Source organism: Ammospiza caudacuta, chromosome 16 (assembly GCF_027887145.1).
Source record: "Ammospiza caudacuta isolate bAmmCau1 chromosome 16, bAmmCau1.pri, whole genome shotgun sequence".
NCBI classification, from domain to species: domain Eukaryota; kingdom Metazoa; phylum Chordata; class Aves; order Passeriformes; family Passerellidae; genus Ammospiza; species Ammospiza caudacuta.
The window spans coordinates 13,781,618-13,805,997 of NC_080608.1; the positions used below are offsets into that span (position 1 = coordinate 13,781,618).

Sequence of the window (24,380 nt, forward strand, 5' to 3'; positions counted from 1 at the left end):
GTGGACGGTTTTATAGCCTGTCACTGCAGCCTTATCTCAGGCGTTAGGGAGAGGAGGCAGCTCCTGGGTTTGGTGTCTGATGTTGGGCCGGGTGAAATACAGCACCCTGTGAGCCTGGAGGGGCCAGAGCCTGTGGGGACTGAAAGGGAGCCCTGCACTGCTCAGAGAATACCAAACAGGGAGTGCCCAAGGACAAGCAAACACAGGAAAATAAAAAGGAATCCTGAGCAGGCAGTAAATATTGTGCTTAGGAGGCTTCTCTTCTCATCCCCTGAATTTATGGCCTCAGTGCCTGCATTTTCCGTCTTGCATCACTGTTCTGGGCCTGCCTAGGTGATTGTGTGCTGACCTTTTTCATTGTTTATAGTTCTTGCATGCCAGGATAGCACTAGTTAGGGTTGTGGGACACATTTTAAAACCCCCCAAAGTTGCTTTTTCTCCTTTTATTTTTTCCCATGATGGGGTTACCCATTCCCAGTAGTTTACTGGTCTCTCTAAAAGGCCCTTCATCATTCCCAGAGCCCTTCCAGAAACACCTGAATCCTCTGTCCTTGAGATGTCTGGGGACATTTGGGTTGTGCCATCTTAGGCAAAGCTCTGAGTTTTGGGAGCCAGGTGGAGACACAGCATGGATCCTGCTGCTGGGTTTTATTGGGATCCATGTTCTCTGGATTTAAGTGTGTAAGATTTAATAGTCCAGCCTAAGCTACTTGTGTGGGTGTCCCTTTCAGTGAGTGGGCAGAGGTGGCTGCAGATGCTGTGTTTGTTGAACCATTCTCTCTTCTCACTGTTGGGCACAACCAGTGTGCTGGATATGGGAAAACAACTCCAACACCAAGGAGTCCCTACTCTTCCCTTCTGGGCTTCACTTTCTCTAGCTCAAAATACAGAGCAAAATAAATTAAACCAGAAAGTTCATCTTGAAACAAGATCACTCCGCTGAGTATTCCCAGAGCCTTGTGTAATGCAGACATAACACTGTCCTTGTTGTGGAGAGGGTGCTGGGGTGAAGAAGGGAAAAATGGAAAGAAAATTGCCTCCAAAAAGCAGTTGCTGAGGTGGATGAGGCAGATTTGACATGTCATACTTGGTCTGTTATTGAAATAGCTGTGACATTGTTTGCAGGATAACTTCGCATCTCAGCTGATTATGCCCTTTCTTTTCTTAGTACCTTATATTTGGATAAAAATGCTTTTTTCTTTTTTTACTTTGGATTAACAGCAAATCACTATTTTTTTGTTAGATGATTGAGGTTTTAATTTTCCATGCTGAAAATCACCCAGCAGCTGTTTAAATGAAAAATCTGTTTTGTGAGAAAAACAGAACAACCCAAAAATTACCAGTAGCTAAAAAGTACTTGCAGCATCTGTTGTTTAACTGTATCTGTGTTGCAATTAACAACAAACTGTAATAACATATCAGCATTTAGCTCCATTAATTTTATTTCTTTTTTTATTACATTATTATTCTTTCAAGTGGGTTCTGCAAAAGCACAAAAGATACAAACAATGCTTAATAATTGAATAGGCAAATAGATAAGCTTATTATAACTTTGTGCAAAGTCTGTTGGAGATGTATTTTTCATAAAATAAACAAATTGATAGAAAATTATAATACTTCCAGAAAAAAGGTATATAAGTAATGATGAGACTCACACCTGCTCAGCCACTAAAGCTTAATTGGTTGTGATTTTGTGTTTGAGGGCTCCATATCTCACTCCTGTCATGCTGTTCAGTTTGGGATCTCTGTATTATTACTTTCTTATTTCTCGCTTGCACATGGCTACAGAAGGGTGTTCTTTGAGTTATTACAATTCAATATCACATCAGTCCCTGAGTTGAGGTTTAAATCTGTTTCAAATCAGTGTAAACTGGCCTAAGGTTGGCTTAAATACAAATGATGGAGGCAGCTCCTCGGGCACATTCCCAGCCCCTGGCCCTGCTGTGGAAGGACATGGTGCAGGCTCACAGCTCTGACTCATCTCTTGCCTCTGGCAGTAATTTAGCTAATTAGCTCAAATATACCACCTGAACTTAGATGAACTCCTGTGTGCAGGTAAAATCTGGGGCTCCCAGTTCTATGCACTGCTGACATCTATGTGTGACCGGTCTGATTGACTGTAATTTTTCTAATTTGTGAAGCAGAAGGGGAGAACCATTCCATGTATTCCACTTGCAGACAGTTGATTGAATAGTTCAGTCAGCTATTGCTTACATATATCTGCAGAAATATCCTCTCAAATGAAGACACTTGTATCAAATGGAGACACTTAAGCTGGTTTTTACTTTTTCCTTTTTTTTCCTTTTTTCTGGTGTGTGATGGGAAGATGATACATCATATGTACATCTCCGTGTTCCAGAGTATTAAGTGTAAGATCTGTTTATAAATGCAGCTAATGAAATTGGGGACTGTGTGGCCTCCAACCATTTAAAATAATGGCATGAGCAATCTCCCTCCATTAGGTTGGAGTGGAGGCAGTTGATGCTGAAGTGCTGGCTCCCTCAGGAGCCAGGGAGCCCTGATGGAATCTTGCTTGCAGAATGGCCAGTGAAGATAGGTTTGTTGCAGGGCAGATGACAGCTCTGACTCAACAGAAACTGCAGTGCTCAGGGGAAGGGCTGCCTCGAGCCTGTTAATGCATTTTTCTTTCTCTTTCACTGCTGTCTTTGCAGCAAAGGCAAGTGTCCTGTGTTGGTGTTTGCCAGGGGCACTGACTGAGGTGCAGTGGTGCCAGCAGGGTTGTGCTGGGTGATGCTGCTCTGCTCTTGGCTGGAATGCCTTTGTGCTTTCTCCTGCCAGCTCTTGGTCCAGAGCAAATAGTTCCTTTAAGAGAGTGGTTCTTCAGCAGTAAAAACCCTGTCCTGTCTTCTGGCATACTTTTAGCAGAAGATTACTTTAAATTGTTGGGAATTTTCTTGACTACCACGAACTCCTTCTAACAAGGGAGATGACCAGGCCACAAAGCGACCAACCCTCCTTTTTTATCCTGTTATAATGTGTTTCAAAACACACAAGTTGTTGGGGGATGCTCAGCAAATGAGTTTTGACACAGGTTGATGAGCTGCTGTGTGCTGTGCTGCAGTCTGTCTGTCTGGAGCGGTGCCCGTGGCTGGCGGGGTGCTGTTTCTGTGAGGAGACAGCCACACCATCCCCTCGTGGCCACTTGGCAAGGAGAACTTGCTTTCTCACCACCACTGGTAAATAGTGTGGGGATGAGAAGCCTGGAAATACGTGCTGCTCCTGCCTTTGGCTCAGGATTCACTGTGGATCCTGAGCCTGCTTTCTGTTCCTGCAGGAAAAGCTCCTGGGGACTGTTTCAGCACTCTGTGCACCAACCACCAGCATGAAACATCCCTGGTTTTGCAGGGGGAAAATAAAATTGCTCCAGACAAAGGCCTGCAATATTTGAATATAAATACATCTGACAGAGGTTGCAGCTGCATGCATATCAGGACAGGGCAGTACTTGACTGGAACCATGAAGGCTGAAGTGAGCTCACAATTCAGTAGAATGCTACAGAAATGGGCTTGCAGGGTACTGGCCTGTATCGAGAGGAAACAGGAATTTTGCAAGACAAATAACAATTCCCAAATGCTTATCTAGCACAAACACATTGAGCAAAATAAAGTTGACTCTTTCAAGTGAACATTTCATGCTGATGAGAGAACCTGGTGATGTCTTCAGTGGTGGAAAATAACTAGAAAAGGGGAAATTTGAGAGGGAGAGAGGAGTGGAGTTGGAGATGCAAATCTGTAAGAGAGACAAATCAGCTGCAGCTTCTTCCAGACTCTCTTTACCACTCTTCCATCCCTGTGGGATTGTGGGGAAGGGTTTATGTGATGTGGGCAGCTGAATGGAGCAGCAAGGTGAATCTGCTGGACCCTGGACACAGTGGATCACTCTGCTCTGTCTTGTCACAGTGGTTGCTAACTTTGTATTTTCTGTAGTGACACTGTGCTAGGCAGCCTCAGCCTTTGGAGGAACTTTGGCTGTTATTTTACATCTCCAGAAATAACCCTCTGCATACCCAGGGTCAATCTGAGACTGCCTTTTATGTGTGGCTTTTCCCAGCCTTCCCACAGTTTTACAGGCATATAATAATTTTATCAAAAGCAACGTTGCAAATCCCAGGAATTCAGAGTTAAGCTTAAGTATGTCATAAACCTCAATGAGAGGGTTATTTTGCTGTACTGTTCTATCATATGGGGGAATTAATTTATCAGAAGTGCAAGAGGAGGTTGGTGCTTCTCTCTCCTATGTAGCTTAGAAATGTATGGGTGAATGTAATGGTACTTCTCAATTTCCTGGAATTGGAGTGTGATGGGATTTTTTGAGAATACTGAAGGACTTCTGTGTGTTTAATTGAAAATGGCACACAAACAATGTGCCACAAATGTGGTTTGCAGTGCCTTGTTTTTCACTGCCAAGCTCGGAGCTTTCAGCCTTGAGATTCCCTGTGCAAGTTTGTGAAGGGAGAAGGAACACCTGGAAAAACTTCTGATGTTCTGAATGTGGGGGATGTAGTTTATTGATTCAGTTAGCCTGGCACACTCACTGGGGTAAATCCGAAAATCATGATGGCACGTGTCACGTGTTAGTGTGTGAACAATATTATATTTGAATGCCATTTGAAAAATGTGGTGCTTCTAGTGCATAATTGCAAATCATCTCATGCTTTTATAATTAGCTTTGCCTGGATAAAATGTAATAAAATACAATATTTGTCCTGATGTGAGACAGTTGATTAATTTAATCACAGCTGTGATGAAGAGCTCATTTTGCTTCTAAGTTTCTTTCCAGTTTAGTTTCCTTTGCCTTTGAAGATGCAAATGCTGCTGATTTGGGGATCGCTTGGAATTCCTGTCTTGTGAGAGGCAGGGCAGAACACTGAGTAATACAAAGTCTCTTGAAGCTGATTCACCCTCTCAGATCGTTTTAGGATTTGGATTTCACTTGTGTTAATGACAAGAGTTATGCATAAAATACATTTCTGAATTGGTTCTAAGTTTGATGTGGCTCAGATCTGAGCTGCGTATTCAAACCTGCTCAAACTATTAAGTTTTGAGTTATTAATAACTTTTTTACTAATAATTTCTAAAGCCATGGAAATATAATCCAGTGTCCATATAACCTACTACTGTCAGTTTGAATATTTGCAATATTTAGCACACCATGGCTACAAATGAACTTGGGAGTTGGGACTGAAAAATTCAGTGTTTCTGTGTTTCTTCTCAGCTGGGAAGGTAATCCCCCACTAACCCCATGAATTTAAATATTAAGCCTAGATCAGATCCCAAGGCTTTAATTTTTTTCTGTTTGTGTAAATGCTTCATTTTGACCTGATGGAAAGGTCATAACTCAGGGCAGCAGTTTCCCATCAGTGTCTTTCAGGTGCTCTCACCTTTCACTCTGTCGTGTTTTGTGGTTTCCTCCCATTTCACACTGCTTGGTTCCCGATCTTCCCTCTGTCCTTCCTTTGCAACCATCTACTTTATTTTAATCTCCTTGACAGGACCCTCTTATCTGTTCCTGCCAAGCTCCATTTAACCAGGGCTGCCTTGAGCAGATTTGTCTCTCTGCTTCCGATTTCTCGCAGGGTGCGCCGTGAGCAGGCCCTGAGCTCCCACCAAAAATGCGATTTTTGATAATTTTAGGCATCCAGGGTTTCTGTGGGAATATGAAATCTGGACATGGCCATGGGTGGGAGGATCTGTTGTTTCTGTTTTCCACTCTTCCTCCAAACCCACTCCAGGTCTCTGTCAGTCTGGGACCTCCTTCTGTTGTAGAAAAAAACCCCTAAAAACCAAACACTCACGAAAAACTCTGCCTTGTTCCTCCTGCTGAATTCACCCCATTTGTTTCAAAGACCAGGCTGGCCACTGGCTCTGTTTGAGTAGTAGAAAATGATTTTGTAGCAGTGAATTATTGCAGGGCTGGTGGCCAGCAGCCTCTGTCTGAAGCCTCTTTTTTGGAGCATGTGAAGATTTATGGGCGGCTCAGAGAGTGCTGAGCATGCTCTTGTGTGCTGGGCCAGCTCACTGCTCTGCACGTGGAACCATCTGAGCCTAAGATCTTTTTTAGTAGCTGAAATACATTCCTTGGGGAGCCTGAAGTGGTCAAAGGGTTGGGTTATTTTTTGTTTGTTTGGTTGGTTTTTTTGAAGCATCTAAAAATACCATATACTGAAAAGGATATATGAAATTAAGAGCATTTATGGGGGTTTTTTTCTCATCTTTTAAATTCAAAATTAGAGACTGTTTAATTTTCTTTTCTTCCTTGTGGCTGAATCTTTCACAGCAAAGAATTGCACTTCCTCTCCTAATTCTCCTCATTTCACATATACCTTTGAGTGATAATTTCCATCCTTTCTTGATAAACAAAGCATTTTCATTTTGGGACACATTTGAATGCTATTTTAAAATAAAATTGATTTTCCATCTTTATGTAATTAAATTGTGTAGTCAGAAGGAAATTGTATTGGAATAACAAACGTGGTGTTTTTCCTCATTTTAGGTATGTACTTAAAAAATAAAACAAAGCAAAACCAATAGCAAAATATTGCTGGAAGGGAAGCTGTAGTGTCTGATGCAGCAAGGGAAAAAGACTTATTTTTTATTCTGTCAAAAGAGAGAGGTCACTCTGAGACTCTGGCACTGAAGTTGCCTTGTGTGATATAGATTTTGAAATTGCATTGTGATTCCTCACTTTTTAATAAGCAGAGAAGTGCATGAGAACTTTCCCAAATTAGCATCACTATCCAGTGACCTCTCTGGGGGTGAAAAGGGAAGAAAACCTCACAAGAGTAGGATGGTTAATTGGGTAAAACGTTGTGTCATTTAAAAAATCTTTGACCTGGGGTTCTGTTTAAAGCATGTGTCAACTGGTGCCATGCACACTTGTTTTATTTATTATGTTTAATACCATTGTAATCCATTAAAAGGTGTATAATGGGGTGCTTCTCAGTTCTGGTTGCATTCTAGTAGCTGTTTTCTTTATTAGTATAAATATTAGCTATGAGAGAGCAAGCATGCTTTAAATTTCTCTTTGTTCCAAAGTCTGTAACTAGCTGAAGTTTATCTTTTGCTAAGAGGGAAATATTTTATTTGGGCTTTTGTTTACTTTCCTCACGGCTCATCATTTGGCCAGAGCAACCTGTTGTGGTCCAGCAGCAGTGGGGTGTTTTGGATGTGTCATATTTTGCATATTCAGAGCTGTCTAGCAATAATGTCAAACCTTTGCCTCAGTGTGACCAGGTAACAGGCAGATGTACTGTAGTAAAACATCTGCTTCCATCTGTTATGAATGTGAGTTTTCTGTTTCTCCAGTTTCCTCTCAAAAAACAGGAACCAAAAAACAACCAAATGAGCAATAAAAGCAGGAAGATCTTTTCATGTGTGTTTTAACACAGCAAACTTGCTGATGTGCATTGGGTCAGTCCACAAGTTTGTTTGTTCCCATGCAGTGCAGTGAATGCCCTGATTTTGGCTGACTAAAGATGCCTGTTCTGAGTATCATTGCATCTTCTTTTCCTGCACGCTGAAAAATGGAGACTTCAAAATCATTTCACCTGCACAACTTGTAAATTACTGTAGGATTGGTCTCTGAGCTAACATTGGATCTTGTTAGGCGTTGGATTTGAACACATTTTTTGTGTGAAAACATGCCAAAAATCTTGAACTTAAAGAAAAATATGTGCTTCCTTGCAACACTGAGTTATAACTTGAATTTTGTGGATCATAGTGGTTCAGTATAAGGCAGCAGCAGCCTGGCCTCAGCCTGCAGACTGAGCTTGTGTATTGGCTGCTCTGAACCTGTCAGTGTCAGAAGCTCACTGCAATTAAAGTCCCAAATGTTTAATGAGATACGGGCAGATAATTCTGTCTGGCATTTTAGATAATACTCAAGATGTTGAAAAGCTTCAAGAGGCATTAAGGGGAAAGGATGGGCTATTGCTGTTGAGGACAGAGTGATTGGTGAGGGGATGCAGCTGCATCCCAGTGGGGTGGGTACCAGCCCTTCCCTTCCCTGTCTGGCATTGCTGCCTGTGACCAAGTGCCTGGGGAAGTGGCACATCCCAGCCATCTGCAGAAATGACATGATTGTGATTCTCTGCCTCCTGGGGATTTGGGAGAATGAATCTGATGATGATGAGGTGCTTATGGGTACAGCAGTAACAGGGCCAAACAGGCTCTTCAGACAGGGAGGTGGGGAGGGGCTGGGAGCAGAGCCTGGAAAATGACTTTTTTTTTTTTTTTGCAGACAGAATTTGCATGCAGGAGTTTGTAGCCACACAACGAAATTAAACTCGGTGTCTGTCTCATCTGACAAAATTGTTGCTGTTCCTTCAGCACTGCCCTGTGTGTGTCTCAGGGGAAAATCAAGCTCTGAGTTTTGAATTTTGCCTCGTGCTGCTCGTTCCTCCAGCCCCACCTCGGCCCTGCAGAGGAGCCAATCTCTCTCTGTGAGAAATCTGAGTGTTAATAATTTCTGTCAGGTGTTGTGCTGAAGCAGACAATTCCCTAATGCCAGCCAGGCGTGGTGAGGAGTTACACTGGACAGGGCAAGGAAAACACTTCATTCATGTTTGAATTCCTCATCCTCCTGTGAGCCAGGGCAGATCCATTTCACACGGGTGCTTTCTTTTGGAAATGCCTCTGGTGATGGGCTGGTATGCAGGAGTGGCTGCTATTTTCTGTGAGAATACCCTCTGGCTTGAGATATTTTAAAAATATTTTTTAATTCAATGTTTTAAAAAAACTTTTCTGCCTGTTTTAAGGTGAATGAAGTGGTAAAGATATCCAGATTTAATCTTGCCTCATGATGGTGTATCTTTTCCCTAATGACACTTGGTCAATAGGAACTTTGGGCATATTCAACATGTTTATTTGGTAAATATAAGCCTGGTTAGTTATTTTATTGTTAGCTTTATTTTAAATTAGACTTTCCCTACCCCTCAGCCCTCAGTATTTCTGCCTATTTTTTTCTCCAGTGTTTTAAAGCTGTTTTGCAGATGGATGTTAGAAATTGGATTGACTGGGAAAAAAATGATTTATGATAAAGGAAAAGTCTTGACTGTGTTTCCAGTACTGTTTTATTTAAAAGTCGTTGGGGAAAAGAAAAGCAAGGTGGGCTAAATACTCCAGCATTTGCTTGTGATATTTTTCAATCTAGAAAGAAAGGGTGGTTTATAACTAAGTCTCCCTTGGAATTGCTGGTGCTTGCCTGAGCTCCATGGGCATTTCTGGAGTGTGGCTGTCCATGCAACATAAGGATCTCCCTTCCCTGGCAGGCAGGAGGCGTGTGAGAAATTAGTATGTGTGCCATGAGAATATCATTAATACTCTGCTTGCATCTGGAAGGGCCTTTTTGTGTTCTTTAGGGATGAAATCCTGGAGCTCTGCCTATTGATTCCCCTCCCCAGCTGCAGCTCTGTGGGGTCAGCAGGCGTGTGTGGGCTCAGGGATAACGAGCTGCTGCATCCCACTTCATCCACAGCAGCAAACTGGAGGTGGCTCAAGGCTGCCTGACTTCAGTTTAGGAAAATATTTGTAATCACAAATATCTTTTTAATAACAGCATTTTCAAGGAGCTTCAAGGGTTTGGGGAACTGGTTTAGATCTCCATTTCATTGCATTAAATAGGATATAAACACGAAATCAAGTGTCTTTTAGTCTTTATGTTCTCAGTGCAAAGGGTGTTTTTGTAATATATACACTTAAAGATAGTTGAAAGCAGTAAAATAGTTCTGTTTTTAAAATATAACATATTCCATGCAAGAAGAGATTAAACAGAGTGCAGTTTAATGTTGTGTAAATATTTGTATATAAATAGAATAATCCTTTTTTAAACAAATAACTCCAAGGAGAGTAGATTTCCTTTGAGCAAAGATTGTGCATGTAGCAGTTTTCACCTACCAGTTTAGCAGTGCATTCAGACTGTAATTTTATTTGCCTGAATTGTACCAGGGACAATGGCAGAGGAGGTTGCCAGCACTGCTCATTACATGAAAACAACAATTCAAACACTCCCAGGTATTCTGCCAGTGACACTTTCCCTGTCTTCCCTTTCTCTTTCTAATGGATCCCTGATGGAAATTACTGTCCAGTTTTCAGAAGGACAGTTTGTGGCAGTTCATGCTTCACTAAGAGGTTTCTAATGAAGTTAGAAAAGCTGCAAAGTGAGATCAAATTTCACCAAGCAAAAGATTATTATTTCAACGCTAAACTAATTTTTTAAAATAATGAGATGTCTAGATGAACTGCATCCTAAAATGGATGCAGTTTAGATATCTATAATGAAATAGCATTTGTGTTTAGTGATACTTAATTTTTTCTTCCCTCTTTTTATTTAGAATGAGTGGAAGTGACACATTGCTGTGGTATTTCCAGATTGCTGCATTATTCTTACAGGGTGGAAGGATGCTTTGTATTTCCCCTGCCAGTCCTGAAAAACCACCGTTAAAGACTTAAATAGGAAATAATTTAGGAATATTTAGAATTATTTTAGAAATAAGTAGAGATAATTTTCCTAAGCACCTGTAGGAGTAAATCTTTGTGGCAGAGGCACTTGTAGAGTTCAGGATCCAGCTTTCTGCACAAAGTTCTCCCATACCCAAGCAGGATAATAGAAGTGATTTATGTCTGAGCCGAGTTATTTGGGTTTTTTAATTCTCCTACTTATAATTTCCTCTTGCTCTCGCCTTATGCTGTACAAGGTGGTGGTGAAGCAGCTGCCCTAGGATCTGATATGAGATATTTTCTCAGCATATGGTGGGAGTTTGAACTCAGGGTGTGCCTTGAATACCAACAGCTTTATCTGCTGCTGTGGAATAGAGGTTTTGGGATGACTCGAGGGAGACACAGTGGGGCAAACCCCCAAAGGCAAAATCCACTTGCTGCGATGCTTCTTCTCCTCCAAACCAAGATGATTCCGTAAATCCATTCATTTATTTGTATTTGTATTAAAGAATAATTGTTAACACTGTTAAAATCAGGTCTGTAACGTGAGCTTTGAAACAATTCACATCCTGAAAATGAAGTGTGAGCTGCAGCTGGAAGATCAAAGCCCAGCAGTGAGGGCTGGTGAGGGACAGAGCTGGCAGGACACACATGGGGACACAGCTCCAGCAAATTTAAATTAGGTGAATTATTGCTCAGGTAGAAAGTCCCAGGGCACTGCCTGTGGTGTTTCTTCTCAAACGGAAAGAGTTTACATGAATATCCAAACAAAGCAAGTATTTGGAGAGCACTAAAATGAGCAAAATAAACAGCCTCAAGTGAAGCATCACTGAAAATTCCAAAGGAAGGGACAAAAGGTTGGTGAGCAGCTGAAAGACATGACTCCCAAATATTTCAGAAATATTCAAATACCTCATTTTTTGGCCAGCTATGGGCTCAGTTTCAGTTATTTGGAGCCCACACTCGGTGATCTCTGTCTCTGAGGGGCCGGAGTCTGTGCTTGGCTGATTCTCCTCACGCAGCTTGAAGGAAGCAAACAGCTCCAGAGCTGCTCTTCTGGGCTTTGGTGTGAAAGTTGCTTCTTTTCCTTACAAGATTTATGTGCTGCCTTCAGGTACACACTGGTGGCTTTTTGCTAAGTTCCTGCTTCTGCACTTCCAGGTGGTAGAAATCCACATAGATTAGTCACCTTCAGTGGGGTGATGTAATTAACACGAGCTGAGATCTAGCCCTTAAGGAAATTCCCAACATTTTAAGTTAATTTTAGTATAACTTTAAAGGCAGTCACAGATAAGATTTAAACTTCTTCTTTAGGAGTGGTCATTTTTGTTTATATTATTCCCATTTTCTTGTAATCCACTTGGACATGAGTAAACACAGCAGAATAAATCCCACAATGTTGATTGTTTCTGGAAAGGGATGCTCTGTGTTGACTAAGAAAATACTGAATTATTAAGTAGTTTTATAAATATGTTGCCTGTCAGAATAAAATTAATGGGATGGTAGATGCAATTGTTACACTGAGGCTAAGACCTGAGATTTGTGGATGGAATAGGAATTATTTTTATGTTGAACAACAGAAAGAGTGTATGAAATACTTCTGTTCAGTAAAACCCTTGCTGAAGTCACCAAAATTGGTGTTCATTTGTATGGAAATGGTTTGTTATCTTGCACTGAGATTTTTCACCAGAAAGAACGTAAATTTTGTCTCAAGCATGATGCTCAAAAAAGCTTTCTCATTTGTAAAGGCATGAAAGACTTATGTTTATCCTCATCTTTAAAGTATACTTATTCCCATCTTTAAATAAGATACAAAATAATCTTCTATGAAAGGCAAGTGTTAGAGGCCACAGAGGATACTGGGAATGGAGGTTTATGTCATGAGATACCTGCCTCTAATTAGCAAAATCAAACTCAGTGGCTATTAAGACTCTGGATGCCTTTCAGTGCCTCCTGGAATTGCCATTTTGTTGGCTGTATATTCTGTGGACCACTCCTCAGGAACATTGTTCATTTGCTCCCAATGATGCCAAATTTCCACCGTGCCTATCCTTTAACCTTACATCCAATTTTCAGTGAGGTTGCCTGTCCAGGGGTTGCCTGTGGTGTTTGGAGCTGTGCTTGGTTCCACTGGGGACCCCCTCAGCTGTAACAGCAGCCAGAGATTAATGTGAAAAAGGAATTTCTTTTTAGATCAGAGGCAAGAACTGTTTTCAGGCTTGTTTTGTACATAGGACCTGCTGTCTCCTGGGATGATTTGGGCATTTTTATGCAACATCTTCCTTCTGCTGGTGTCTGACTCCTTTCTGCTTTGGGCAGGGGTCCTTGGTGCTCCTTTGTGATGTGCCACAGGGAGGGTGGTGCAGCTGGGAGATGGGGACAGTGGGATGGCACTGCTGCTCCTCAGGGACCAGGCTCATCCCCCTGGGCTTTCCATTCCAGCCCTGACCCCCAGGCAGAGCTCACAGCTGACAGCCACAGTTATTTTAAAAGCATCACTCTGTCCCATCCCCTTGCCATGGAATATTGCTGTTCAGGGTGCTTCGTGTCCTGGTGTAATTATATCAAAGCAGGGAGATTTGGTGGTAGGGAATAGCATCTGTAAATTCTCGTTTGTTTGATGACAGAATGCTGGAAGGGGCTGGCAGTGCCATGCTAATTGTTGTTTGTGTTTAATAAAAGTGGCTGTGTGGTAAGTGTCAACTGAACATTAAAATTATATTATTAAATATGGATCTGTGCAAGCTGCTAACTGCTTTTGATCAGTTCATATAAACATGATGCATCTCTTAATTGTATTAAATTTAAGTAAATTTAACAATTAATCTTCATTTAATTAACACTGCAGTTTTGACAGCCTATCATTTAGGGATTGTTGTAGATTCTTTTAAGCAGTCAAACCAAATGCTCGTGATTTATTTATCTATATATTTATTAATTTATTTTCACTGCTTTTGGAGAGGACATGTTTCAGGGAAGCACCTTACAAGGTAAATGCTGGATAAATCATTTGAAGTGTGTGTGTAGCTCAAATACTGCCCTGATCAGCTGCTCTGGCTTTGAAAGCATCATACTGCATTATGAGTACACAAGAATCTTTAGATTTTTCTTTGAAACTTGTTCACAGAGACTGTCTGGCAAACAAGCCCATTCCTACTGCTCAGGGAGTAGGTGCAGAGCTACAGAGTTGAAGAAAGCTTTATTAATCCTACCTCTGCTCCTTCAGTCTCATTGATTTTTGACATGGCTACTGGAAAACCACTGGCTTTTTCTTAATTCACTGTTCCTTCAGCTTCTTTTTTATTTTTTTCCCTTTTTTTTTGTGATCAGCTGATGCTAAAACTCTCTGGGAAGAATTCAGTGAATATTAAAGAAACAGTTATTTAAATTACAGGGCAAAGGTAATAAATCACTGTGCTTGGTACTCATTCTAAACTTCATCTCATTTAGAGACTTTTTTTCATGGTGACAGAATTAAAATATTAATTTGGTTTTCAATGATTCTCTTTCAGCTGCCCTTTCTGTTTCTGCCTTAGGTTTGTATAGATTTTGTCACTTTAAAAAATGTATCACTAAGAGTAGAGGTTTAATTATCTGATTTGCCTTTCCATTTAAACTTCCAGAATGATTTTAATCTAAAGATCTTATCTTTTCTGTATTTGATTATTGGATGTAAATCCATCACATGGAGATATTTGTATCATCTGTCACATATGTTGGAAAACGACATTCAGAAATCAGAGTGTGCTGCTCATTTGGAGTTATCCCATTTGGATGCAGTTCAGCTCAGGAAGGGAAATCCACTCTGGGTTCACCACTGCTCTGTGGTCATGGAACTGGGCTGGCACAGGAGAGCAAAGTGAAGCAAAATTAGCTCCATTAATGTTAAAAACAGTTAGATAGGATAAAGTATTTCCATATCTTAAATCTCCAAAAATAAAAGCGTGTTCCACAGTTGAACCTCATTGTGATGAGACATGGATGATCTTAGGAAAGGAAGCAGGATTATCCCATTCAAGCCCCATGGAATCCCTCAGGAAATGCACTGTACATATTTCCTTGTGAACTCTTCAATCCCTGCATTTCCAATTATTCAAAAAAGCAAAGTATGAACTCTTTAGTAGGGTTTTGCTGTCATCCCTTTGGGCTTGTGCAGTCATGAGTAATCTCTTGCTGTGTAGAAACTGGACATTTCTCCAGGTGGTACCACATCTTTTAGTCTTCCCCAAAATTAAATTATTGCTTGGATACTAAGTGTGATGTAAATCTCTAAAGAGGTCTGGTTCTTCTCTGTGGCAGACAAATGTGATGTCCCCACAAAGGGGATGCTCCTGCAGCATCTGCTGCAGTGATTGCAAAGTGATGGTTGATTAATTCTCTTCACATTTTGGATTGGTTTATGCTGTTTCAATATCCTGCAAGGCTTTTTGCTCCAGCATAGATGGAAAATGGAGCATCGCCATCAGTTGCATGTGATGTAACAGTTGTTGTTGACCTGCATCTGATGTCAGAGGCCAGCAGAGCCTGTGGAGATGGGAAATGGGGAGGGAATGGGTGAGATACAGGACAATGACATAATTTTTAGCTTAATAAAACTCCCTGGCTGTGAAGATTTCACCCCCAGGCTGCTCTGCCTTGGAGAATTCTGTGCATGCCCAGAGCTTATGGACATCTGAAATACAAACTTGGCTCCTGTGTCCCTGGTACTAATTCCACACTAATAATGAGAACTTCTTAATTAGGCCTGTTTCACAGGAACACTTACTCTCCACTTATGCAATGAATTTTCTGTAAGTAAAAGTGTAGTACAATAATTGTGATGCATGATGGGCGTGTTTAGATAACCCTCCTATTATTTTAGGAAGTGCAGTACTTCAAAGAAAACTTATCCCAAGGTGTCCCTTAAACTTTTCTTTTGTATTACCCTCTGGATTACTCTCCTATCTTCTTCCTTTGATATGTTAATTCAGTCATTTTTTTCTACCAGGGCTCATTGCTCCTGCTTTTTTCCTTCTTTTTTAAACTGTAATTTAATTTTGTGGAGAGTTAATGCTTATCAGTCTTGTTTTACTAGTTGACAATTTCTGGGACCATTTTTCTTCTTTGAAATGAAAGTCTGTGTACTGTTCTGCCTGACTTTTGTGTTTGCTAATCCCTGTTACTATTTTTTAACAGATTTTCCTTGTTACTGTTTGTTCTTTTTGAAACAGCAGCGCTAATTTTTTTCTTGGTTTTAGTTTGAGCTGTTTGGATCTCATAATGCTTTAGCATAATGAAGAAACATATATCAAAGCTGCTGACTGAAAGGTTTTGTCAGTCTGTGTTCCACACACATACTTGTCAGCTTTGAAACTTCAACCAAGATTAGTCAAATTTACCCACAGTTCATGAAAACTTGACTCTAGTGGGAAACAAATGTTTAGATTTGATTTGAAGCAAACTCAGCCTCAAGCATTGGGAGCTTCAATTTCTTGGCCAAAAGCTTCACCTGTCATTTTTCAGGAAAGCTTGTACAGCAGTATGAGATCTGACTTCTTTTCCATCAGCTGTACAGCAAATGGTAATGAATTAATTTACAACTCATTATTTAAGCCCTTTGAGCAATAGCTTTAAAGATCTATCTGCTGTTGTCTCAAAAATTAAGCACTCAGCTCTGCCACCCGTGTACAGTTGGATGATGCAGATTCTGCAGGGCTGCAGTTTGCTCACATTGAATTGTAAAAATTTTAATTCTTTATCCCTTTCTTACTCAGCATAAAGCTGATAAACCAGTTTTGTTGTTTGTGCTTCGAATTTAGCAGAAGTCATATGGTTTAGCAGGAGCCTAATTATATTTACTGATGAGTTCAGCCAGCTCTTCTAGTGGGTTTTTTTTCCCCTGATGGCACTGCAGAAACATCCTGACAGTGCAGCTGAAAATATCCCTGCTCAGTTCCTTCCCAGCAGAAGGAACCTTTATTTTTCAGATGCACTAATATAGGAGGAGAGCTTCAGCCACCAAAAGAGGAGGGGAGGAGGGAAAGCCCAGGATTAGAAGTTCATTTCCGTGTATCTGTTCCTGTCACTGCAATGATACCAGTGAGCTGCTGCTGTTTGGGGTCTTGCAGGGTTTCTGTGGTCACAGTGGGGCTGAATTCTGGTGTGTTAAATCAGCTTTACCAGTCCCAATCTGTCCTTCAGTGTGGAGTTACCTCCTTGCCTCTCTGTGGGTTTGCTTCCATGGTATTGGCGGCATTTACCTCCTTCTTAATTATTTTACTCATTTTGATCTTCGCTGTGAGGGTGGGGAGGCACTGGCACAGGGTGCTCAGAGCAGCTGTGGCCCTGCTTTCCCTGGAAATGTCCAAGGCCAGGTTGGATGGGCTTGGAGCAGCTTGGGATAGTGGAAGGGGTCCCTGCTGTGGCAGGAAGGTTGGAATGAGATGATCTTAATATCCTTTCCACCCCAAACCATTCTGGAGTTCAGATTCTATGATGCTGATGTATTTAACAATACTTTTCAGCTCGTTAGAACTCTACTGTGTCTTTGCCTCCGGGCTCTTGAATAGCAATTAACAGGATCAGTACATAATGAGATACTCTCTGTATGTTGAAAGTCCTTCTTTTCTATTTATGTGTCTGGAGTACATCAAATGAAATTCAAACCTCTTGGGTGACTGTTTTTTCTCCCCACGCTTGTGCTTTTTCTTGGTGTTTGTGAATTTTGGTCTCCAGAGATTGTCACTCATGCTGATGGAATTAGGTGTCTGTGGTCCATCAGCCCAGAAATACTCCACTGAATATCTCTTTATAAGGCTGGCTCACCATCAGAAGCAAAGTTGGACAAGCCCTGAGCTTTGGGAATATCTTCACCTATCTGAACTGCATCTTTTTGGCTGGAGCTAGATCCAAGAGCCAGCTGCACTCAAAGGCAGGGAAAGTTTGCATCTGGAGATGGATTTCAAGTCTTATCTATGCTTGATTTTTTCCCCAGCTCCTCTGTGAGCTCCCCTGTACCAGTGTGCAGTTGCTCTGACAGTCAAGACAGAGATTTTGTAATTAGGAGCCTTCCATCATCTGATGTCCCTGCTGCGTTGCCTCGCCAGCTGTCTTCCCGGGGCTGAGGAAGCTTTGCTTTTACCATGCTTCACACAGCATTAAACCGTGTAGAAAAGGCTAAATATTGTAGGCCAGATGCTGCTTTCCCCTTGCCTTTTATCAGCCTAGAGAATAATCTCACTCCTGGGATGGTACTTTGCTCCTGTTAACCAGAGCCTGACTGCAGGAGGCTCCTGTTCCTCCTTGGTCCTCCTTGTCCCTTTGGCAGAGGGTTATTTCCACTGGGGGCTGATTGTTTGGGACCACCTTTTCTTTTTCATTTTGAGATATTTTGGTGGGCTTCACTCCAGTTGCATCATTGAAGCAAGCAGAATATGTAGTGTTTTTTCTTTTATTTTTCTCATGTATATTTTTTAAAGAAATCATTAAAACAGGAATGGCAGTGACATCTGTTGAAATGACTGGAGCTAAGCTCTCTAGTTATTTATCTAATGAAAATTAATTTTTCTACAGAAAACTGCAGTTTTCTGTGTTCTCTTTCACAACACCAAGAGGCATTCTTTGAACTCCTCCCCATTTCCTTCTCCATTTCTATTTGGGAGTGCTCCTTATCTGCTTTAATCCTGCGAGGGAGGAATTTTTTGAGCCTGAAATGAAGAAGCAGCCCCTAAGGGGACTTTAATACAGAGAGGTTACAACTCAGACAATAATTTGGGTCAATTTAAATGGCATGTGGGTGTGGGTTTAAATAAATAGCTTTAACCTTTAGCTTACTGATGGAACTGAAAATAGATACAGGGTTGGGCATATAGGAAGAAATGTGCCATTGCTGCCAGCATTACTTTGAATAAATAGATCTCTCTTCAGGGCTGTCAAACCAGCACCTTTGCCAGTAAGAAGCAATAAGATATTTTTTCTTTTTCCTTTTCTATTTTTTAACCAGCAGCCAAGTCTAAAAGAAGCTCTTACTCTTTTTTTCCTTTGGTGGTTTTGTATTCCCAGACTTTCACTTTGCAATTTTCTTATATCACCTAGACTTTTAATAACATTCATAGATCTTTGTGGCTATTAACTTGCCCAGTTACTCCTAAATGTAGACTTTCCCTAAGCAGTTATACCCTAAAGGCAGGAATTAGAGCATTGTTGATATTACTCCATGTTTGCAGTGTTTCAGCCAGGAACTCTGTGAACTTTTTCCCTACCTATTATTTGTGGCTCAAGAAGTAAAGGAAAGCTTATAGAATTATTTGCTTGGTTTAGAGGACAAAAAGTGGTGGACCTGCTCTAGTTTAACAGTAGTCCTCTCTAGGCTGAGCTCTGTCCCTGCTGTCCAGGTAGTAGATGTGCAATAGGTTTGAGTCCTGTACTTTGCATCTTCAGGAAGACAGCAGAATTATGGGCAGAATTTGTCTACATGCATGTATCTGATGAAGAAATATGAACTTCACTGTTATTTTAAGCCCATACCAATGTGAAAATCTGATCCAGAGTATTGTAATCTGGCAGCTACTCAGTTGTCCACAAAGAGTTGATTTAAAGTCAAAATTTGCAGGCAGTTGGTGGGAGAGGAGGAGCATGTTGTTGCTTTATCTTAGGGGACTGAAAAACCTTTTTGAAACTCAAATGAAATAAAGAAACCCACAAAGCAAATGCCATGGAATAATTTTCTTAATGCATCCAAGCTGATGGGTGATATGTTGGTCACTAAATAGAAGCATGTTAAATGTTTGCTGCTGAATCCTACAGCCCTAACCCAGTCAGGCAACTGAATGCCCTTGCTCTTCCAAGCTGCAGCTGCATTTTCTTTTCAGAGATCAGTGGCATTAACAGCAGTGCAGGTCTCCCCCTGTCCATAAGGACAAAGCTCAGCAGCGTGGGAATTGCCTCTGTAAATAAGGTGCTGATAAAGAACTCCCAACTTTGGATCTGGTAAAGGCAGCAGGGTTTCTTGGAGGAGTGCAAAGCTATTTTCAGCTGCTGATTTGCTCATGGAGCATAAATGTGGGCATGATGAAATACGCAGATAATGTTTCATAGTAACCATCTGATAGCTAATAATGGGGAAGAAAAATAGAGTCGTAAGTTTGGCGTGGGCTGCAGTTTTAGCACCATTTCCTTCTGCAGGTTGTTACTACCGCCTGTACCTGCTGAGCAGCAGATATGTAGTTGCAAAGACTGCCAAGGGCAAATAAATTCATTTCCTCTTTTTTTATTCCTGAACAGGTTGCCACCCCACTACAAACAGGTTGCAGCCTTGTGTTCTGTAAAACCTAATGCAATGTCAGCCCTGAGTAACTGTGTCACACCACAGAGTGCCACACTCTGTGGAGAGGTGTTTTGGCATACATTTCCATAATAAAATCCATAAATTCCACCTTAAATTTGCCTGTGTGAAATATGGGTCTCCTTGAGCCAGGTCTCATAAGCTCTTGGAGATCTATTTCACACCCAAGATAGCTCAGCTACCTTAGAAGGCATAAAATCAGCAGGATGGCTTCTGTGGTAGTGTTGGAAACAAAAAGGTTTTAATAAAAGGCAAAATAGCAAAACTCTTTAAAGAGAAAAACTGAGCCAGGTGCAAAAGGTCCTTGCCTCTGATAATCACAAAAAAATCACAAAAGCAGTTAGTTTCTTCATTCTCTTCTTTATCTAGTAAATTGCTGGGCTGGACGTTTGGCTTCTGTCCAGTTGGCTATCCTTAAGTCTGAGGTGAAGTCCCCCAGGTCCTATGAGATGTTTTTTCACCTAATTTAGGAGAGAAATTTCTGGGCTTATTTCCTTTTTAAGGGGACAAAGGATAGTTTTGTCACTCTTCAGCAGGGGACACATTCCTATACCTATGCAAACAGATTTGGAGTGATTCACTAATTTTGCAAGGAGCCTCTTTTGGAAGAGCGGGACATTTGGTCGTGGGGTTGTGATTTCATGTTTTGTGGGTTTGGGATGGGCTGTGGAGTTGCTGAGGCTGGGGGACAAACTGCAGCAAGGTGTCACCAAGGACAAAAGCACAAGAGCTGAAGTCCAGAGGGTTGGACCTGATTTCACAGCAGTGAGACCATTCAGCATCAATGGTAAAGAGTGAAAGGGAGATGCTTGAGAGAGGTAAAGAAATTCTTCCTTTTGAGGTTATCTGGCTATTCTCTGGTGATTCAAGATGAGGAAGAAAACAACCCAGGTGGTTTTGTTGTTGTGTAACTGTTTGCAGAGGTTTCTCAAGCTCTTCCCTGAAGCATCTGCTTTTGCTGCTGTCTGATTCAGCTTTATGCTCTAAACAGAGCACTTGTCTGATCTGCTATGGCAAATTTCAAATTCTGAATATCATACAGAATAATCCATAAGCAAACAGTGATATTCTCTGTACTTCCAGGCCCTGGGCATTTTCATGGTTTTATGTGCATCCCTTTGAAACTTCTACTCTGCCAATCAGTGGAGTATTCAAGGATGTGTCCAGCTGAGGAATGCTGGTCGCTGTGAGCACTGAAGGCCAGTTGTTGTGTTATCAAAATCTGCAATTCCTGCATGAGGAATGGTCAGCAATATTGAACATGCTCCTACACCTGTGAGGAGCTGCAGGGAGCAGTCTGGGTGCGACAGTGTCCATGGCTGTGTGTGCACAGAGGGAGGGGACAGCCTGGCTGAGACCCAACATTTTGGGTTACCTGTGTGTGACCGTGTTCACAGGGGTTCTTGGATGAGGGAAGAGAGGAGGATCTGACTCCATGTTTCCGAAGGCTTGATGTATTATTTTATGATATATATGACATGAAAACTATACTAAAAGAATAGAAGAAAGGATTTCATCAGAAGGCTGGCTAAGAATAGAAAGGAAAGAATGATAACAAAGGTTTGTGGCTCGGCTCTCTGTCCCAGCCAGCTGACTGTGATTGGCCATTAATTAGAAACAATCACAGATGCACCTGTTGCATTCCACAGCAGCAGATAACCATTGTTTACATTTTGTCCCTGAGGCCTCTCAGCTTCTCAGGAGGAAAAATCCTAAGGAAAGGATTTTCATAAAAGTTGTCTGTGACACTTGTGCAGAATATAAAGGCATGTGCCTGTGTGTGCAGCTGGAATGAGTTAGCACAAACAGCAGAAAAGGTGAATGTTGCAGAATGCCCTTGGGGGAGTGGAGCACCCTGCAGTGACAAAACCTGTCCTGGCTGCACCACCTGATGTGCAGGAATCAGCAGCAGCTCGCCCTCTGACACGGGGCTGGGATGGGAAGGGGGAGTCTGGGCTGAAGATGTTGCTTATTCATGTAACAATTTGTGTCAAGTAGGCACTTTCTTGTTCGTTCCATTTGATCTCTTTTACATACCCTAATTATGGATACAGTCTTGACAAAGATGATAAAGGGCCTCAGGGGTTATAAAACAGGAGGCAAGGTTAAGAAAATTATGTTTATATTCATTAGAATAGGAGAGATTAAGAGGGGTCGTGACCAAGGTGTACAAAACCCAAAAAGTATTGAAGAAAAAATGATGCCACTAGAATATTTAAAAGGGAAGCTGTGAAGACAGAGGTACGTGAAGAGTAGCTTGCATTTTGATTGGAATTGGTTGTGGGACATTTTTTCAAGGGTGTTGCTCTTGGTGAGGAAAATTAACTTGTGCTGATCAGTGGGCTGTAGGCAGAGAATTTAGGACATAGATATGTTGTTGGCCAGAATTATAGAATATATCATGGAACTTCTTTTTAGAATGTCTTAGTGGGTTGGGTTTGGGCAGAGATTACAAAGGGATTCACCTTTTGAGCTTGTTTGGAGTAATGAGCTGGGCTGCCAAATGTTGGAAGAGGGAAAGTTCCACGTTTTCATATTGAAAATCCTTTGTACAAACTTGTTAACTAAAGCAGAGCTGTGGAATAAAGGCTTTGGGGGGCTCTATGCGCAAAGATAATTTTGGGGGAGTAGCACAGCAAAGAAAGCTTTTCAGTATTGTGTATTGGCACAAATGGGACAAACCAAAGATGTGTGGCCATGAACACCACCAGCTGTGCAGCCACATAGGCTAAAATCAGAAGGACATAGATGCAAAATCAGTGATGGCTATAAAAGGTTATAAAATGACTTAAAACACACTGGAAGTAAGAGGACGGCAGAAGTCCATCAGGAAGAAAGGGAAGCAAATAAATGGACTAGAAAAGAAGACAGAAATACAAAATGCCATTATTTTGCACTGCTCTTCACAGAAAGGTTAATAACTGTGTCAGATCTGTAACAGTGTTCCCTGTAAGAGGGCTTACAAGCAAAGGCAAGAACAAGATAAGGAGTATTTAGGTAACTGTGATATATTTGGGTCAATGTGGCCTTATGAAATGTACCCACTGAATTATTTACAACTCTCAGAAGCTTGTGGAGAATAGGGCAATTGTCAGAATTCTGGAGCAAGGCAAACATAGTACCTGTCATCACAGAGGACACTACAAGGGAAACAGAGATTTGTAAATACCCAAGAAGATACAGAGCAAATTACCTGTGAGCACATACCTGTGAGCAGCACGAAGTAACAGACATGCTTTAAGCCCAGAATAATCTGATTTCTTTTTCTGATTGTGTGACTAATACCCAAGAGAGGAGGAAAGCAAAAGCACTTTGTAGCCAGGAGTGTGATGCTCACGTGAGCATCACATTCTCATACCTGAGAGAAAGCTCAGAATTGTGACTGCCAAAGTTCTTGATCAGTGGATCATAAATTTCTTTTAGCAGAGCTTCATATGCCCAGGTAGCAAGGATTTCACTGTGCAACTGAGTGTACACCTGGCTTTAGCAAAATCTTAAAAGAAGTATATTAATGTTTAACTCAGATGTTAGTGGACATTTTAGCCATGGGCTGTGAGAAGTATCTGCCTTCAGAATTTCAATCCGTTGTTTGAATGATGGACCAAAAAGTACAATTCTCAAGTGTGGGTGAGCCCCAATATGAAAGATGAAACCCAGCTGCACATATGGAATTGTTTTATAGGGGTCAGTGCTTCAGGTGAGCTCAGGGGATGTCACTGTGGACCCTGAACTGAGGGGTGGCTGCTGTGACATGGTGTTCCCTAAGGATGTGGACAGCTTTGCAGGGAAACAACAAAGCCAGGTCTGGTACCTCTGTTATTAATCTGGGGTCTACTGCACTGAGAAAATGCTGCAGCCTTACTGAGGGGGGGTCATGTGGGGAAGTACTGGCACATTCAGGACTATTTCAGAAATACACTTCCTAAAACTTAAGTCATGGTCTCTTGTTACCAGACTCAAAACAGGTAGATGGTTGCCTTCATAGCAGAACCAAAATTTCACAGTCTGTATGACGTGGAGCAATTCATGCACTGGTAAATCCAGTTACAGCCCTGATTTAGAAAAACACTGAAGCATCTGCTTAAGTTTTTGTCTGACAGGTTTTAACAGGTGCTAAAAGCTCTGCCCTGAATGACTTTGCTGAATCGAGACCCAATCAAGCATATGCTTGTGTTAGGAAAAGGATATATGCAGTGCCTAAGTTCTCTGAAGGGGGGGGAGGAATATACATTAGGATATTTTTAAATGTCTATTTTTATGTATGCTTTCTCTCAGTGGAAATTGCACAGAGTGCAGTACCATCCTCTTTGCTCTCTCTCCAGCATCCCTTTCCCCAGTGCATTTCCTATGAAAGAGCTTTGCCGTGGGCCACAGCCTGTATTGCAGGGGAGTATCACATGCTGAGAACTTACCTAACATCCTGCAGAAATGTGATGGGTGGGTGGAGGATGGGGAGCTAGAGGTAAGCCTTTAAAAAGTTTTCCAAATGATAATTCTTTTTAACCACTCCTCAGGCTTTTGCATAAAGATTGCAGAGTAGGCACTCCAGCAGCTTAGAGGAGCCCTGGATTTATGCTCTGTAATAAATGTATCCATAGGGT

At 41.5% G+C, this 24,380-nt stretch overlaps 1 protein-coding gene across 5 annotated transcripts in view; it reads left to right on the forward strand.

The window, feature by feature from the left end:
- SGCD (sarcoglycan delta) overlaps positions 1-24,380 on the forward strand; it is a 306,728-nt gene that overhangs the window by 74,041 nt on the left and 208,307 nt on the right. The gene's annotated exons all lie outside the window — the stretch shown is intronic.